Source organism: Nematolebias whitei, chromosome 7 (assembly GCF_014905685.2).
Source record: "Nematolebias whitei isolate Nwh7 chromosome 7, NemWhi1, whole genome shotgun sequence".
NCBI lineage: Eukaryota > Metazoa > Chordata > Actinopteri > Cyprinodontiformes > Rivulidae > Nematolebias > Nematolebias whitei.
In genome coordinates this window covers 42,759,528-42,779,995 of record NC_056504.1, presented here as the reverse complement: position 1 = coordinate 42,779,995, position 20,468 = coordinate 42,759,528, and the positions used below count along the sequence as shown (strand labels likewise).

At 40.6% G+C, this 20,468-nt stretch overlaps 1 protein-coding gene across 1 annotated transcript in view; it reads right to left on the bottom strand.

The window, feature by feature from the left end:
- LOC119411936 (retinoic acid receptor gamma-A) overlaps positions 1-11,164 on the bottom strand; it is a 53,776-nt gene extending 42,612 nt beyond the window's left edge. Inside the window, exon 1 of the mRNA XM_037678905.1 lies at positions 10,982-11,164. The gene's annotated coding sequence lies outside the window, so the exon portion shown is untranslated. The remainder of the gene's footprint in view (positions 1-10,981) is intronic.
- Positions 11,165-20,468: the final 9,304 nt, after the last annotated feature.

The window sequence follows — 20,468 nt, the reverse complement described above, 5'->3', positions numbered from 1 at the left end:
GTCACAGACCATTTTAATAAATCACCATAATTCTATCAGTTTTACAGATATTGTGCTAAAAGTAGGTTAGGTTGGTTGGTCGATCGAGTAAGACTGTGCAAAAAAAAAAAAAAACCAGAATTTCTCAACAAATGATGATCTTAGTCTGAAACTCTGTCATTAAAGGCTCTAAAGCAGGGGTGCCCACACTTTTTCAGCATGTAAACTACTTTTAAAATGACCAATTCAAAGTGATTTACTTGTTATAAGGCCCCGTTCACATGAGAACAACATCTGGAAACGTGTTTTTTCAATGTTTATTGGGGGTAATAAAAAAAAAATGAGTGGGTTTACATAAAAAACGCTACAGTTTCCATGTCAGTCGGGTTGCCAGATAAGAAATTATGAACTATAGTACTGTGGCTTTAAAATGATAATGTTTTGACCTAAACTGTCATATGTTTTGAGTAAAGATATTCTAAGATGAGGTGTGTGTTGTGTTTGTTGAACATCTGCACAGAAAAGGAGGGGGTATATAAGACTTTTAAAATTTATCTGGCAACCCTGATTGGGCTCAGCTGCATTCATCGCGCATGCAGCATCTGCATGATCATCTAAACTGGCGAATACACTAATGTTTCTTTGAACCCTGGATTTTATTAGTTTTGCACCTACATGTTGAAAAAAGGGTGAGTAGCACAAAACACTCTGCCGTTTATTATAACTGTTGTTAGTGCAGAAAAACTTTAGACTGCAGCCGCCTTCGGGAGAGGGGGGACCGCCCCCCGAAAATCACCACTCTGAGATCTGGTTTGAGAGAATGAGGGCTGTGACTGGCTGTCCTGTCAATCAAGTGCCAAATTTCATAGTGAGGATGGATGATAGGCTGACGTCTATTTTAATTTTTTTAATGCTATGTGATCTACCCATACATCCTTTGCGATCGACCGATACATCGTGATTGACATAGTGGGCACCCCTGCTCTAAAGACTTTAAAGAAGGCTACATTTATTATTTTATGATTCCCACTATTGTTGCTCTTTTCAGCTGTTTTCACGACTATTGTCACTGTCAATAATATTGGTTTCAAGACCTTAATTATGACAAACTGATGGCTGTTGTGAGACTGCACACCAACACAACTGGAAAGCACATTGAACTCACACAAATACGCACTATACACACATATATAAATACGTTTTGTTTCGTGAGGGCATAACATTTACGTGTAAGGATACAAAAGAGATAAGATTCCTGGCTACTGTACAAACAACGTTTAGAACCTTCATAAAGTTACAGTCTTAATTCTCCTTTCAAAATCAGCACAAAAACTGCACAACATGTTTTTAAGATTTATTGTTGCTGGAAACAGATGTTGACAAACTGCTGCTGGTTGATAAATAGATGGCAGACAAAGTCCCCAAGCAACAAAGACACAAGACGTCCCTTTAAAACGTTCAGCTTGAACGTTTATAATGAGCAACAAAGCTCAGATGAATATTTCCAGCCAGAGTTTCTCTGACGTGTTGGTGATATAATGCACAGCACAATCAGTTCCTTTCACTGTTGGAGACTTTTTTCTAGTTTAGTTTTTATGTACTTATGTAAAGTACACACAGTGAGGACTGTATTTTTTTGTTTTCCCATTGCAGACATTTAGTACTGTAGTATTGTGGACAGCGTGGTACAATATTTTCAGGGAAATTTTTAATTTACATTACACAGAATTCACTTTTAGGGCTGAGAAATGAGACGTACATTTTATGTCTCTCAGGCAGCTCAACAACCTTAGAGTGATTTTTTTTTTAACTAGGCTTTAACCGCGATGAATAGGTTAAAAATATTTATGCTATTTAGAGCTGATATGCCTTATAGACGAGAGGCAGTTACAGTAATTCAAGTTTGCACATATAAAACTCAACGTTTGTTCTGGTTGTCTTTACTAAATGCTACTTTGCCAAATACCGGTACTTTAAACTTCCAGGGAAAGTGCATCACTGTCTGACGAGAGACTCAAGGTTAACTTTAAATGATGAGCTTAAGGTGTTAAACATTTTCTGAGCTTTAGAAAGATTTACTTAAACAGTCTTCATAAATTGAAAGAGGTCGAACTGGAACTTTAGGCAACTTAAGGTGTCGTTTAATGCTGGACCACAGAGGAAACAAAAAGTGTTCAACTCCTAGACACCACTCCAAAAAAACAACCAAAGCATGTTCGATTGACTAAAATAGAAACATATATTGAAAACATAATCAAATTTAGTTTTGGTTTGTTAAAGGATTTGTTTTTGTTGGTTGTAAATGGACTGTACGTATATAGAGCCTTTGTATCTAATCAAGATCAAAGCACTTTACCCATCATACAGCACTCTACTATATACAGTATGAAGAATAATCAGTGCTTTATCACATTCATACACCGATGGAGCACACGTCAGAGGCAATGACGGGTTCAGTGTCTTGCCCATGAACACTTCAACATGTGACTGTTGGTGGAATTGAACCCCCAACTCTCACATTGAAGGATGACTGCTCTAACCACTCAGCCACCTGGTTGTGATTCTAACACAAGAAAATGTGACTTTTGAATGAAAAACTACAGATTTTTCATCCTTCAGAGATGACTGGTTGATTTAACTATTATAAATTTAGATTGGTTTATAACATAGATTATGTAATCTCAGATTTGGTTTTATTCAACAAGACTGACACAGGCAACACAACGGCATTGTTCATGTGACAAGGTTCAAGTTAATTTTTTTTTTATTGAAATGTCTAATTAACACAATGTGAGTTCATAAACAAGTCTGATTTATAAACATCCTATAAAAGATGTTGCCTCATTTGGGAAACAGTTTTGCAATTTGGCCGCTAAGACAAATTCCTCTTTAAGCTTCCTCTGGTTGTTCATTAATCATCATCCCAAATCAGAGACGTCTGATTTGGGATGATGTGAGTTTTTAACGATGAAGCTCAAAAACCAAAAGAGGCTCGTTGAATATCTGAGTGAGGTTCGAGCGATTCACGTAAAACTGAATCCTGCAGCCGGCTGGTGGCGCAGACTGTCGTTTATCGGCTGATCGTTCTCAATCACATTTTCGTAACTTGTTGTTAATCGTAACCAGAAAGAGCAAGGCAGAATCTGTGAGCAGAACAGTTTTTAAATGTATAAACGGCATCTCTGCTTTCTTGATGTCACGAGCCTTGGATCAGGGGGGCAGTATCATTTCACCTTCAGAGTCGTAAGAGCAGCAGGTTAACTTTAACCCTTCATGCCCCCTCAGTCCTTCCAGAGAGTCACAATCAGACGGTCTTGGGCTCGACTTGAAGTGTTTTGTAATAAGAGCTTCAGTTTGAACCATCCAGACCAAATGACTGGAGCTTGGTCCAAATCTTAAAACAGCCCTAAAAGAATGTGTTGACCATGATAATATAAATGATAAAAACTAATAACTTCATCTTATCTAAAAATGATGCAGAAAAACTGCTCCATGTATTTGTCACGTCTGGACTGGACTATTGCAATGGTTAATTATCTGGGTGTCCAAATACGACTTTAAAAAGTCTTCAGTTAATCCAAAATGCTGCTGCCAGTCTTAACTGGAGTTTGGAGGCGAGATCATATCTCTCCATTGGCTCCCTGTCACTTCCAAAATATAATATAAAATCTTACTTCTAACCTACAAAGCCCTCAACATCCTAGCTCCATCTTATATTACTGATCTTGTTTTTCCATATTTTCCTAACAGAGCACTTCGCTCTCAAACTGCAAGTTTACTTGCAGTTCCTAGATTTTCCAAAAGCAGAATGGGAGGAAGATCTTTCAGTTATCAGGCTCCTCTCTTGTGGAACCAACTTCCAGTTTCTGTCCGTGAGGCTGACACATTGTCCAGTTTTAAGACTTTCCTTTTTGATAAATCCTATCATTAGGGTTGGCTTGTTATGCTGCCATATGCTTAGACTGCTGGAGGACAAATTAACCTCATTTCCTTAAATGAATTGTTAAAATTGAATAGTTTTCATTTGATACTATTTCTATCTTAACATGTGATTCTTACACTGCCATTGTGTATCTGTTCCCCTCAAACCCAGCCAGTCGAAGCAGATGGACGCTTGTCCTGAGCCTGTTTCTGCTAAAAGTTTCTTCCTCATGAGGGAGTTTTTCCTTTCCGCTGTCGCCTTCATGCTTGCTCAAGATGAAAGTCAGCCATGAAGTTAACTCAAAGCAGTCTGCTCCTCAGATAGTTATTAACTTGTTGTGTATGAATGTTTCTGTTCAGTGCCCTGAGATGACTTCTGTTGTGACGTGGCACTATATATATAAACTGAATTAAACTGAATCTTGAAAGAAAGACAGAAAAAAAAATAACTTGCAGGATTATGTTTTAACTCCACATTTGTAATGCTCATTCTATAATTTTTCTTTTCAGGTGAATGAACACTCCTCCACATCTTTATATTGTTCGATTGTCAGCTTTTTGAGTAGTCAGTTTGGATGATAGCAACTAATAGATCACATGATGATGCTTCCCCCCCCACCCCCCTTTTATTGAGTGTTCACCAAAGATAAAGTCTGATCTGACTGGTCAAAGACCTGAAAAATGCTGTTTGTCTGGTGATAAACACTTTGATCCTCTGGGCTGAGAACGAGCCTCAATCCCCCTATTTTCTCTTGCTCTTTTGATTTTCTGGCTTTAATTCTCACAATAAATAGTTTCTAAAGAACATGTTTTCTCCTCCCAGCTAATAAGTCTTCTTTATATCCGAGGTGGTCTTTATTAACTGGAAATTATGCAACAGCAAAGTGCTAAAGGCGTTCTCTTTTTGAATGCATTTGTTTGATTATCTCATGTGATTCTTTTGTTGGATTTGCTTATCTGCCATTCTGTCTCTCTTTTCTCTGAAATCTTTCAACCACTGTCCGTAAATGATCAAGCAAACAATCGGTATCCAGTACGCTTATCACCTTTTGTTTTGCACAAAATTTACTGTTGAAAGGCTTGTGTTGAGTTGTTTGTTTTGTGATGGAAAAAGAAAAGTAGTTATGGCGTTACGGATATGAGAGCAAAAAATAAATGAAATAAAACCACAAGACATAACAAGCCCACGAAAAATAAAATCTCCTTAAAAAAAGAATCACACAAACAGATGAACTAATACAACTTTAGCAGGAAGAGATACCTGGAAAACCAAAAAAAAAAACACAATAAAAACTTATTTATTCTGAGGAAATGCAGCCACAAGGAGTTGCGCTCTCAACACCCTGAGGAGAAAATGCACATACAAACATAATTTCCGCAGAAAAAAAAGGCACAAATACCCACAAACGACATAATTAGGTTTTCCAGTGAATGGCCATAATATACTTCATGTCAAACTGACATGCAAAAAATGTCTTTTTAGAAACAAACACAACTTGGCAATAAACCATTTGCGTCTGACAGCCAACCACCAAATGTTCCTGGCTGTGGCAAACACATATTTTCATTTACAATGCAATTATGCTGTTAACACAGTCCAGAATGGACACACAGAGCTATACATTAGGCCTTAAAAATATTTCACGTTTTCTCTCCTTTAGTGTTCAATGACAGGTTTAAGAACGACTGCCCGGCACGTATTTTATGGAATAATTTCCAGTTGACAGGATCTGTTTGTCTTTCATTGAGCTTTTTTGAAAGATTAGGAGGAAAGGTTGTAGTGTGTTTAGAAGGAATTTAAAAAAAAAAACTTTAAAAAAAATGTGCAACAGTAAAAAGTATTTCATAAATAAATTAAAATGAACTTGTTTTTACTGATATTTAGTGGTGGTTTAGTAATAAAACTTTGGTACTGTCACCTTCACAAAAACCTGCTGTTGCACTTAAAGTGCAGTGCATGTATGCTCTGCAGTAGTGATGTGCGGCTTGATACAGAAATATTGATAGCAGAACTTTATGCTCCATAATCGATTCTCAAATTAAATTATCGATACTTTTGATACTTCAGTTATTTCAGGTAATGCATATCATTAACAGGAAGGTAGTGGAAAGTAACTAAACTACTGAGATCTTGTCTGAATGATACGCGGTTGAAGGGAACTACTTTTTCTTCCACCTGGGTAAGTGCGTATTGCATGTAAACACTGTGGCATGCTGCTCAGTCAGTTTCTTAGTCTGTATACGTTCAGATATATTGTAAACGAGGCCACAACTTCAATATACCGTATTTTCAGCCGTACAGGTCGCACCACCCTTTACGTAAGTCGCATCAGGCCAAATATGTCTAATAACGTGGAAAAATCCATAAATATGTTGCTTCGCCATATATGTTGCATCTATTGTGCGTCACCGCTGATGTATCGCGTTTGTTACGCATCACCGTTGACAACCCGGAAATGTGGGCCGGTGTTGTGCCAAAAATTGATTGGCTGCCAAATGATGGCCGCAGGAGCATGCACAGGAGGACTTTAACAAGAATTTAACAAGATTAACACTTAAAAACAATTATTTGTTTGCTCAAAATTATAGCAAAGTGTGTCTTAGTCTAACTTTTTCTTAATAAATGCACTTTGACGGTCAAATCAGCTGCATTTTCAAAAGTATCCGCTGCCTCGGTGCTCTGGGAGTGCGCAGAGGGAGGAAATCAGGAAGGAGAAACGCTGCGCATTTCTTCGAAATTTAACAAGCACCTAAAATAATTATTTGTTTGCTCGACATTATAGTAAAGGTGTGTCTCAGTTGAACTTTTACTTAATAAATGCACTTCAATGGTCAAATTAGCAGCATTTCGCTGGGGCGGTGCAGCGAAATGCTGCATGCAACAACGGCATGCCATACTACTCAAGTGCCATCTAGTGGCTGAAAATGGTAGTGTTCAATAGTTTCAGTCAAAATTAATGTAAACGGTCATCTCAGCCAAAAATAGGTTTATAATCACTGGGGGAGTGGTGGCGCAGAGGTTAAAAGATAGGCCTGTAATCGGAAAGTCGAAGTTTCAACTCCCAGTACCGTCAACATCAAAATGTGTGTGGAAAAGGTGGAACATCCACACCTCCCTCCACCCTCATTCGCCCCATTCTGGGCCCCTGAGCAAGGCACCTATTCCCCACCATCTGCTCCCTAAACAGGTCCCTCTTGAAAATGAGTTCTTCAATGAGACTACCTGGATAAAAAAAGGGTAAATTAAAAAAATAAATATGGGAAAAAAATCTATAAATACTTCGCTTCGGCATATAAGTTGTAGGCATGCAAATTATGAAAAAAAAAACCGCAACTTATAGGCTGTTTAAAATAAAAATGATTACTTTGATGTCTTGTATTCTTTATGAAATTTTGATTTGAAATACACTGCTTTTTTTCCTTCTTCTTTTTTTTAAATTTACCAGACACGTTGGGTGTATTTGCACAAATGATATCGGATCGGGATTGCAGACACTAGCCTGAATTTTGCTTAGTATCGGAGCCAGAAAGGAAATTGTTGTATCGAGCACCACTACTCTGGAGACTGATGGACTTTCACTGACTTAACGCTCACAGCTGATTTGTACAATAGAGGCAGAGACGCTGTGATTGTCATGATGATGGACCTGAAAGAGATGTGAGGAAAATTTCAACTTAATGCAACTAAGACTGATATTGCAATATACAACAATCATATTACAACTACAGTTTTCTCATATGCAGCACTAAGATACTAGTATTTCTTGACAGAATGCATGTCGACCGCTGCTTTGCATGCCAAAGTTTAAAACAAAGATATCATATATTTGTCAGAGTTGATGGAGATGACTCAGCTACTACAACACAAACCCTTAGCTCTCTCATATATATATGCAGCCAACTAAGTTAGCTAATTAATAAAAGTCATTTAACTGCTGCAGCCATCTTTATTTATGTACAACCATTGATTCCTTTGTGAAGGTTTTATAAATGTCCGCTAACAAGATTTATCTCTTAACAAAGTTCACTCCTACAATTAATGCCAAGGTTTTATAGAGTTTTTGTGTGATTTGCTACAGCTTGAGATTTCTGTTGAGGATCACTCTCAGCTACTACTGCACCAAATCTCAGCTTATTATCTATAAAACTGACTGATTTATGGCCCTTCATGTGTTTGAAAAAGTTAATTAGCTGTGGCAACCATCTTGACTGGGGTTAATTTCAAAATAAAATCACTTGCAGATGTACCGGTACATCAAAAGATTATTATCTAATTGTTTGATTAAAGGCAGCACGGTGGCGCAACTGGTAGAGCTGCTGCCTCTCAGTGAGAAGGTCCCTGGTTCAAACCCCGGTCCAGGGGCCTTTCTGGGTGGAGTTTGCATGTTCTCTCCGTGCATGCGTGGGTTTTCTCCGGGTGCTCCGGTTTCCTCCCACAGACCAAAAACATGCATGTTAGGCTGATTGGTAACTCTAAATTGTCCCTAGGTGTGAGTGAGAGAGTGAATGATTGTTTGTCTCGTTTGTCTCTATGTGGCCCTGTGATGGACTTGCGACCCGTCCAGGGTGTACCCCGCCCCTCGCACAGTGATTGCTGGACATGGGCACCAGCGACCCCCGTGACCCAAAATGGAACAAACGGGTAAAGAAAATGGATGGATGGATGTTTGATTAAATTCATCCACTGATCATGAGATATTTTGCTAACAGACAGAGAAACACACAGGAACACAGGCTATTATATGATCGCCCATTTTGATGATGACCATTGAAAGATTCAAGTTTTATTTGTGAACCGGCGTTTTAAATGATCCTGTGACGTCTTCGTGGTCAGACACTAAGGTGAAAGCTTCACTTTTCTTGGAAAATTTCAGCTTTTTGTCACAAGAAGAATAACACTGAGTGAAGTTTTGTGTTTGCAGTACTAACAGGGATGATGTTGATGATAGCGTTGTGTAATACAATACACAATGTTCTCATTATGACGGAGGCTAGCCTATGGGCTGCTGAGGGTCTCCGGGTCGGAGCTGGGGTCAGCCCCCGTCGCTCCAGGCTCTGCAGCTCTGCCATGGGTCAGGTCTTATTTTGACTTTAGGTAGGCAGCTTTTCATTTAGCATTAAGTGACACTTAGACACACGCTCAATCAGTTTCTAGCTGTTCCTCCATGTTAAAAGTGGAACTTGTGGTTTTTGCTGCAGCCACCTGGGACCATAACTACCACTGAATTCTCTTAAGACACACCAAAGTCCATTGCCCCTAAAGTTTGAAAAAAAAAAAAAAAAACTGACGTGAAAGCAGCAATAAATGTCACACGAGACTTTAAAATTTTTGAAGCAAATGGGAAACGTCCCATACATAACACAGCTCTAACCAAATCCCTCAAAATAATTCTGTGGACAATGACATGGTGGCCTCTGCTATCAGAAATGAGTTGCAAATGGTCTCATCTATGGAGCTTTTCATTTATGTGTTGCAACACAGAGGGGAAAAAAAACATTCAAAATTAAACTCAGCTGACGCACACTACAAAAGAAGACAAAGAATTTTCTCTTTTTTTTAATGCAGATGAATTAAAAGAGAAAGACAGAGGGACAGACAGAAAAAAAAGAGAAGAGCCAGACATCCCTCTGAGCCTGAGGGGCTGTCATTCTTCAAAAGTAAAGAGAACAAAGATGAGATTGCAGCACAGTTAAAGAAGTTATACCCAACACACCCTAACACATGACCATGCAAGCACACACAAACCATTCCAGCAGTTTATTCACAACCAAAAGGAAAACTGAAGACAACAACAAACGCATTTCAAAGCTGAAGTCGACCAACAGACTGAGCTCTAAACAAATAAATCCACATGGAAAAAGAGCGAGAGCTCAAAGAAGAAACTCGGTTTTCCCACCATGATCTTTAATATATAACAAACTGATCGCACCCACTTGTTTTTCCGCCCTCTATTAAACTCATCCACCGTTCCCTGAGACATACTGATGAACACCCCCTCAGGCATTTAAAGGAAAATTAATCTGGAATAGATTTGTGAAGAGTTTGCAAGAATAGCTCGTAACAAGGCCTTGTGTAGTGTGAGCACTCATCAGTGCAGTGTCGGCTGATGGCTGCAGAAAGCTAAGATAAGTAGCGAGAGATCACTTAGCATACAAATAACACTTTAGTCACCATCGTCAATCAGACAGTGCATTTATTTATGCATCACGTCGCACACAGGATGCCATTCGAAATGATTCCGTCTGTAAAAAAAGATATGGGTTTGAATGCAAGGGAGCAGGTCAGCAGGTTTATTCACACAAACCTTCTGGACAGCAGACAGAACACAAATCAGCAGCAACAATCAGACACATGGCAGATTGTGATTGTCGACATAGTCAATTTTGTTGTTCCCTTCAGGGGGGGAAGAGTGACCGAGCGTGTATATACTCAGGTAGACCAGACGTACTCAGTCATTTGTGATGTTGATGGAGTGATCCATCAGCTTTGACAGACAGACATTCGGCTGAGAGCCTTCAGGCCACGGCGGCCACTTCGTCTGCTGCTGGAAAATTGTTTAATATTGTTGTGAAGCAGACCGGAACTGGAGTTTAAATCTGTGAAAAATGCTTTGTTTTGTGTTAATTCTTATACATTTTATAGAACGTCAAGAATTTACCACTTGTTTTTTGCTGTTCTTAAATTTACAACAACAAAAAAAAAACAGATATTAATCATAAAAGAAGTATAAATTGGAATGTAAAATCAGGAGCAGAAAACTAAAGACAAACTTCACATGGCAACAAGTATTCATCTTCTCACACTTCTAGCTTTAAATCGTACACAGATCCTGATCGGATTTCATTCCCTTCCTTTGCTCTTTCTGCTCCTTTCCAAAATCTCTGTTCTCAATTAAAGCTGTCTTGAGGAAACTCAATCTCCCCGCTCGTGCTGTCCCACGAGCGCTTGCTCACAAAGAGAGGCTGAGGGACAAGAGTAACACTTCTCACTCATGCTCTGACATGTCCTCTGCCTGTCCTCTAGTCTCACAAACTGCCGACTAAAGGAAGTTAGAAGAATAGGACTGCAAAGCAAACTTACCAGACGTGGGACGTGAACGCCGCACAGAGTGGAGGTTGGTGAGTTTAAATCAGGAGAAGTGAGTTGAGGCGTAGAGAAGTTGCGTTTGTCAGTCAAAAGTCCGCCTCACAGCGACGACGGAGCTCAGCCTGTTGCATTCCTCCTCCTCTCTCCTTTTCCCTGTCTCTAACATACACCCTCTTTCTCTCTTTCTCCCGCTCCTCTTGAAATCCTTATGTACTTTGATTCACAAACCCTGCCTTTGTCACGTGATCCAACACTTCAAATATACAGCACATATTTTTACCAGCCACAGAATGCCCCAAGGCAGGGAAAACAGGGTTCATAGAGCTTAGGTTTCAACTTGCTGCCCCCATACCCCCACCCTCCTCTCTTTCTTTGTCTCAAAGTCGCTCTTTACCTTTACTTTATGGGAAACTGTGCCATCAGTCGGTCTTGGATAGCAAGATTTCAAGTGTTTAATTTAAATCTCTGAACTTGTTGCTCACCACCCAAAAATAGGCCAACTCTAACACACAGGAGAGCAGCGCGTGCATCTACAAGCAGCCACAGTAATGAAACTGTGATTAACTCACTGACATACGCAAACACACATCTGGCAAGGGGGCTGCACACCTTTGGGGGTATCAGTATCACTCCATAGCTTTCGTTCCATGTTTGCAATGCCTTGACTTTGCGACTGTGGGCGCCGGCTGAGAGAGACGAGGGAATGAGACCAATCAACTGGCTCACTGTGACTAAACTTGCCTGCCGGGGAACTACATTCAACACTTGTATAAAAAATGTGGAATGTAATAAGAAGTGTAATGGAGTTGCAAATGCGCTCAGAGTTCTGCAAAACTTTGTTGTGGAAATGAAGCAGTAAAGGTGCAATGAGAAAGTGCACTGCACTCAGAAATGAGAGGTGAACAAAACGTCACTCGAAGCCTGGTATAAATGTTAGTCATTTTTGTCAAATCTTAAGGATTCAAAAGACGACACGTTTTCCATCGTGCCTTGCTTGAGAAGCACAGAGGCTTTCTCCTCGACGTCTCCACAGCTTTTGTAGCTATTCAAGAGGACTCTTCCTCCTACAGGATTTTCATAAGCAAATCAGCACGGTGATTTTCTGGTAAGGAAACATTTAATGGATAGCATCTGATCCGTGATGAGATCAAACCTGGCCATTTGGTCCTTGAGGGGCAACTTACTGCCTTTTCATGTCAGAGATGAAGCTGTCTGCTACTGTCTGACTGACTGGCCTCAGTGAGCACGCTGCAGAGCCATCCAGCAACAGACAGCAGAAGTGCAGGCTGCATACTAAAGCAGGATCCCTTTGCCTTCATGTGTTCCCTTTATTCACTGATTGATCTGTTGTTAATATAAAGTGCATTTATACAGGTTTTGTTCAAAAATGAGAAAAAGGGACAATTAAATTGGTCATTCTTTTTAGGAAAGTAGGCTTTGTCCTAAAAAAAAAGAATACTGGTAATTAGAGATACTTTGCTTCCAGTGCACAAAATGAGTACTTTAGTTCTTCAATGTTTCTAAAAGAGATACATTTTTTTTTACTAAAAATGAACTGATTTTTTTCGTTCACTGTCCTTCAATTTGACTATTTCTTTAGATGCACTTTTCTGTTTGCTGAGGCACTTAACACTGACCTACTATTTATTATTCATCATTAATCATCATCAATGAGGGATGGACCAGTGTTGTCTGCACACTACAGACAAATAAGGCTGCAAGTATCAAAGTGCCTTCATGAGTATTCATTATTTGCAATGTATTGCTAAGATACAATTTGTTCATATTTTGTTAGATGCATTTACAAGAGAATGCATTTTTAATACAATGTATGCATGCACACTTAAAACAGCTTTTTTTTCATCAACGATGTGATATTGAAAGTGATGTTAAAAAGGAATGGTAATTCAGCAAGATACTCAGCCATTGCAATACAATGTTGTTCCGATTGCATGAATAAAATTGAATAGTGTCTCAAAAAGGTTGAACTACAAGACGACAAGATTTCAAATGTTCAAGAGGCTTACAGAAGCTTTGGGTTTATGTGGGTGGGGAAGCTGCAAGGAAGGCAGCCACAACCAAGTTCTTACAAAGAGTAAGGCAGGTCCTGAGAATCCTGAGGTACAAACTCCAAGCCATCATCAGTCACCTCACCTGGCCAGAGGAGATAAAAGCCACTGATATCAATAGGAGGAAGTTCCTATTTCCAACAAGGATGGATGGTTTTGCCCCAAGTCCAACACCCTGTTATGTGGTACAGCAGAAACCAACCATGGAAAAGAAGAAAGAAGAAGAAACAACTTAAAAAAGTGACACAATCCTCAGGTTTTAGACCCATTTGCAGGCAGGCAAGTCAGGCAGAAGTTTAAAATAAAAATAATTTATTTTAAACAACAAAAACAAAAAGCTGACAAGGCAACAAAACTTACTCAAGCACGTGGCAAGCATAAACTGAACACAACTAACGACAGACAAGCAGGTAGGGACCAGGAAATCAGAGTTACAGATTCAGACAGATCATCAGACAGACAGGAACGGCAGAGAACTGAGTCATCTGTGTGGAAACAGAACAGTGACCAGATCCTGGAGTAGTGAAGAGGAGAGGTTTAAGTAAGGCTAAGGGAGAGAGAGATGATGAGTGCACCTGGGATAATACTAATTGCTAACTGGTGTGGATGATTAGACTGGAGAGACAAACTGAGGAGTGAGTGAGAAAATGACAGAGACAAAACATCAGGAACAAAATAACAAAAATACAAGAAAACAGAAGAGGATAACAAAGACATGGAACCACAAAGACGACAGACACAGAGGAGCAGGAAAACAGAAACAGACAGAACCGTGTCAAAAGGAAAGCCCCTGCACATCATGTACCATCAGAGGGTGGAGGACAAGCCTGAAATCACCAAATCCAACCAGGGGCTTGAAGGGAAGGGAAGTCTGAGATTGTCGTCATTGTATGTTCCCATACAATGGCAAAATTAGTTCTCTGCATTTAACCCATCACACGTGAGATACACCTAGGTGGAGCAGTGGGCAGCTATGTAAGAACCTGCGGAGCAATTGGAATTGGGTGTCTTGCTCAGAGACACCATAACATGTGCGAATGGCTGGAAGTCGAACCACGACTTTCTGGTCCCAAGTCGGCTGCCCTACTTCTACCCCATCTCGGCCCCTGATCATTGAGAGAGCTGGACTGAAGGACAGCACAGAGGAACTAATCATGGCACAGAGGAATGGGTTGTAGTACAACCTAAATGCAGGCATGTTGGAGGCAGACTGTGGAAAAGTCTAGGATAAAGGGAAGGATCTGACTAAGACTGCTGACAGTCAATGAGTACAGGGAGTGAGATTGATCAATGACACCAAGTGAGCTGGTTAAGGATGAGCGGTAAGTGAAGAGTTAAACTAAGGGTATCTAGAGGTAGTAAACTATAACTAAAGCTGATTAGGAAAATTACTCAAACCCACAATAAAGCACAAGAACACCAAGCACAAGTTTGATTCAATGCACAAAAGTAAAACAAAGCTCCCAACAGTGTGACAATTATAGAGGCTGGAATGGTGCACAGAAACATCTGCATGGATTGAAGGTCCCACAGCCAAAGTGAGAGACTACTTGAAGGGTGGTAAAGATTTACATGGCTAAGATCCTGTGGGACTTCCACACCGTCGACAAACTACAGAAGAGGGCAGTAGTGATAGATAACGCAACATCCTTGAGTAATACATGAGGCTGAAATGGAAGCTGTGGAAAGTCATGGCCTCAGTGGTCCCAGTGGTCACTGAAACACAGAGGTGACCACCAAACTAGAAGAGTAGCTGCTGCAGATCCCAGGAACAACCACAAAGATCTCTGTCCAGAAGAGAGCAGTCCTTTGACCTACTGGGGTTCACAGGGGTGACAGCAGTGGGCAAACTCACATGAAAGACTCGGCAATTGATTTATGCCGGATGCCCTTCTACCTGCACTCAAACCTGCAGCCCAAGAGACTGCGGCACTGACCACCAAGCACCCCAGAGAAATGTGAAGTCATATACTTATTATTTGACAAGAGTTGTGTTTTAAAGCAGAAATAAACAATTCCACATCTGCCTGCAACCTCATGGGAAAGTGCTACATCAGTGGATTTTATGTGAAATTCAACATTCTGCTGGTGGAGCATATATTAGTGTGCTTGTGACATCTATTTGAAATGATCACAATGTTTTATTGGTCCTCCTATGCACACCCCAGACTGCGGTAGCTCAGTGGTCAGTGCCACAGTCTTGTAATCCTGAGGCTGCAGGTTTGAGTCCAGGTTGTGTCAGAAAGGATATCCAGTGGAAAACAATTGCCAAATTCTTTGTGTGAAGATTGATCACTATGGTGCCCCCTAAGGAAGGGAGCAGCCAAATAAATAAATAAAAGATAACGAAAAATACACACAAAACACAGCAAAATTTAATATAAATTAAATTTGTTAACATTTGTGCTTCTGCTGAGAAACAATACATTTATTGAACTTTGTAAGATACATTTAATTGAGTTTTAATCTGCTGAGCTTTTATTGATGGCGAACGATAATGTCATTGCCTGTGTGTTTTTTTTAAATGTCTGCTTGCAAAATATCATGATCCAGATGGATTTTAATGAACATCCAAGGAAGTAATAAACGGACATACATCTACAACTGATTAATTTTTAGAGGTAAATTAATCCAAGATGGCTGCCACACTTTAGCAAACATAAGAATATGGATAACTCCGTAAATTTTCCATATACCTACATAAATTTCAGTGTGGTAGTAGCTGAGTTATCCACTCTGAGTTCTAACAGTTTGTTCAAGATCTTTGTTTAAAAGTTTGGTATTAACTTTTGAAGTTAACAGCTATTTGACCTATGTTAACAAAAAAAAAATCACACACAAAAAATGTAACTCACAATTATTTTTAATCAAAATTGAACTAAAACTTGGTGGCAGTACCTGAGAGTCATCCCCAACACATACTCTAAACGACTGAGAATGAGTGAATACTGTATATGACTGAATAAATACCCTAACAGGTTATGTAACCTTTGATGCAAGCTCAGCATTTACAGTCTATATTCAGTGTCTAATTCATTTTTTTATGCAGGCTTCTGGTTGTGCAACTTGTAAAGAGATTTTTTGTTCATTTCTGTGAAATCCCATCAATGGCGGTGTGAAGTTCACGGCTGCAGCCATCTGTGGAGGTGACACACGTATCAGTAACAGTTGACGGGGAAGGTGAAAGGTGAGAGCTGTTTGTGTTTTTGTGTCAGTAAAAGGTGCACAGAGCAGGGAGGAGTACCACATCTGAATGGGAAAAAGATTATTTCTGTATTTCTGAATTTAAATGAACACTATTGCTTGCAAATGCATCCTCATGTTAAAACAGGCCTTAAGACACCACAAACTATATTTTCTTTTTAGCTACGAGCCACTTATTGTAAAAAAAAAAAAAAAAAACTATGATGGAGAAACGACATTAGAAAAGGTCCCTGGATTAGTGAGCATGAACTTTGATGTTTTGAACCACTTTGGCTATGGTTGCCTCAGAGGAGTCGACGGGGGAGAGGGCGGACTCCAGAAACCATCTTATCACCAGCAAACTGGTTGGTCCACTATGTGAGTGTGCTACGTGTGGGACTCCGTTTTTAGTAGCTCCTCGGACTGATGAAGTCCTTTGGATGAAAGACAAAACGTCTCAACAACAAAAAAAAAGAAACCATCCAGATGACCTGACTGAACTTTGTTGGGTCTCTGAATTTGGTTAAGACGTCTAGCCTAAACTTTGAAAAGTTTGATGATATAAAACAAAGAAGAAAATGGAGGATAACTGAGGACAAAACAGAACGGAGCTTATAACCTTCTGCAGAGCATAAAATGGGGCCCTTTTTGGCAGCAAGCGGCGGAGAAACCGCAGAGTGGTGCGACTCTGGAGTTGATGGGTGGAAGAAGCAGAAAGAAGGGGGGGGGGGGGGGGGGGAGGGGAGGAGGAAGCAGAAAGGGGGGGGGGGGGGGGGGAGTTAGAGGACGAGGAAGCAGAAGAGAGTGGCGAGGGTGTGTGTGTGTGTGTGTGGAGGGTGCTGGTAAGGCGGTGCTGACGGCAGGTTTTAATCAGCAACAGCCTGTTGGTAATGAGATCGCTATCCCACTGCTCTCAAATTGATGTCATGTGAGGCTCTTTGGTGCATGCAGAAGGTGACAGGCATGCATGACATGTCTGCTCTCGTCCTCTGGGCACACAGACAAACAAACACACGAACACGCATGAAGACTTGCAAAAGAAAACAGAGCTAGACTCGTCCAGCCCACAAACCAATTAACAATGGCACCACGACTCGTACACAGAGAGCCCTTTTAATGCACAACACCCTGTTATTAATTTTCCTCCAGCGAGAAAAAGAGCTGACACAAAAATAATCACACCCACGCATACATTGTAAACACATTTTGTGTCCCGAGGTTCCTTTATGTATTTACTGTCCTCTCCGACTGCTAAACATGCCTACACACAAAGAACATACTGTACCAGGGGCGAGGGCTGGCTAGACTCACAGGCAAAGGAGGAGGGAGAGAAAACACGAGCTGTGGGGAAGAAAGGGAGGCAGCGAAATGAAAAGTGAGTGACGCTGGGGAGCAGTTGCCAATTTGGGGTTGTAAAGTGTAATAAACAACTTGAGAAATCAAGGCGCTTTGTCACTGAAATAAATAAAAAAAACCTGCAAAGATACACAATAAAACTATACACACTTAAATATTTGGTGTTTGCAGGATGTTCTGCTCGTGGCCAAGATGAGAATGACAGTGGATTAGAAACAAAAAGAAAAAAAAAGAAGTAGTTTTGGGATACATGTGCATTCAATGAAAGGCAAATAGTTTTTCCTATATAAATGTTCCCCCCAATTCAACCATGATGTCACCGTGAACCTGTTGTGAACCCAACTCCGTCAACTACCATTACCATCTCATCCCCTCTGTTTCCACTCAGCTGCTCTACCTCTCCATCCCCAACTTCTTCCTCCAACTCTTTATCTTTCGCCATGCAAAGTTGTCTGGTTACGTTTTTCCTTTTCAACACAAACAGCCTGAACCCGCCACCCCTCCCCAGAAAAACACAACACAAACTGCTCACAGACATTTGGAAAGTCTTTTGTCTAACAAGAAGAGGTTTAATTAAAACAAGCTGGCATATTTTGGCCACAAACCTGCGCTTATGGTAATTCAATCAGAAAGAAATGGGAAAGAGGAGGAGAGTTTTAAAAAAAGAAAAGAAAGAAAAGGGGCACATGGAGGGTAGCCGAGTGCGAGACGGAGAAATAAGAAAAACAGAGGGAGGAAAAAGGAGACAGTGGGCGGATGGGAGGGTAAGGTAGGGGGCTGAGTGGCTAGCAGGAGTTTGATCCACATGTGGAAGTGATTGTCTAATTACAGCCGATACGTATAAGTGTTACTGCCTGCGGGACAGATGGTGATTGGAGGGTGAAGCATCATTAAAATGGGATGATTGGATGAGGGAGAAAACAAGATGTCTAATTGCAGGAGGAGGAGAACACCAGGAGAAGAATTGTGGTGGCTCCTGTCTCATCTCCAGCTTCATTTCTTCAGCTCCGAGCTTTTAAAGTCACAATCGGCCATCACAGAAGCTAAAAAAATAAATTAATAAACTTTTTAAAGTGCCTGCTTACGTTCTGGCGATTAAACAAATTATACAAGATTGAGTCCAACGGCATCAATGTCTCCCATCACCGAGAAACATGAATAGTGAATGTTTGTAGTTTTGGAGATGAGTGTTTTTCTGGACTTGACCAGGAAATGCAAGTAAACCTAAGGTCGTTTTCACAGCTGATAGTCCGGTAGACTCGGTTTGACTGGGGACCAAAATTCAAAACATTTGTTTACATTTGCATCTGATGGGGTTCGCATTCACACGTGCACTGAGTCAGTCGAGCAAACCTGTTCCCCCCCTCGCCTGTGGTGGCGCTGCACCAAAAACTACTGAAGGAAACGACACAAAAACCTCTGAAGACACTTCTTCTTCTGGAAATAAAAACAAAAACGGAGTGGCATCAAATTTTAGCAGTTTTAGGAGTTATATTTTGTCATTTTTCAAAAATGGACTCAGCAAGAGTGGAAGATGAGGCAGAAGACCATGGAGAATATTGTTTTTCACACAAGGCAGCTGACGGCTCCATATAAGGTAAGAGATGTTTGTTTGCCCTGCACTGTACTCCACTTCTTGCTTGTGGAGCGGGGCCCGGTCTGGTTGCATTCACACTGTACTCGAACCACGCTCGAGTTTTCTTCTGCCGGACCGAGACCTAGGTTTTAGCCCGGGCCAGAGTTCGCCTTTTTGTTCCGAGACAGAGTTTGATGGCTTGTTCACACCTCCCCAAACGAACCGGACTTCCTAGAAAAACGAGCTAGAGTTCGATTAAAGCGGACTAAACAGGGCTGGTGTGAATGCACCTCTAGATGCAGCCATACACCAAAAAGGAAGTTGGTACCTCAATTGTTTTTCACGTTATTATACTCACAAGACAGATAGATGGAGGGTATTTCCTACTTCCCTTTTTACTCTACTACGGGGGACACAAAAACAGGTACTCCCCATCATTCAATAATTTGAAGAGGCAAATTGAAGATCAGCCATGTTGTAAATCTGCTGGTTTTAAAATCAATGTCCTGATCTGAGACTCAGTTTCATCCTAAACTTCATATTTGACTCAAAACATTTTGGTGTAGTTTGATAAACACAATATTACACAGTTGACTCTACGTCTGCAAAGGTCCCGGTTCTGTTGCTGTAAGGTATTTTTGTTGCACTTCTGGGACAAACCATCACACCTCCACCACCGTGCTTTACAGCTGCTCGTTAAGATGACATGCTTTGTTTGCTTTTCCCTGTGCAGCAAGTTCAAACTTATGAATGAAGTTTATGAGAGGGACATTAGTCTTGGCCACACTCAGACTAGCCGTTAGCTCATTAATCTGGTCAAAATAAACTTTTATTCAAACTGAGGTTGTTCCACGGACCCACTGAGACACAGCATATCTTTATCCAGGTAGTTCGGATCTATATGACAATGTACAAAAAGATCATAAATAAAAACAGAACTCTAGAAATGAATTCACAATAAAATGAAACAATAGTTCAAGACAAGGAAAGATTTAAAACAAACAAAAAAAAAAAACACGGGTGAAGTTTGGCACATTTTAGTTGTCATGAATGTGTGTTTCTATATAATGATGAAATTACTTCTCTGCATTTACCCCATCACACATGAGCTACACCCAGGTGGAGCAGTGGGCAGCTATGTAGGCGCACGGGGAGCAGTTAGGGTTTATTAATACAGGTAGTCTCATGTGTATGTGAGGTGTCTTGCTCAGGGACACCACGACATGTGGGCATGGCAGGGAGTCGAACTGCGACTTTCTGGTCCCAAGTCGGCTGTTCTACCTCTAACCCCCCCCCC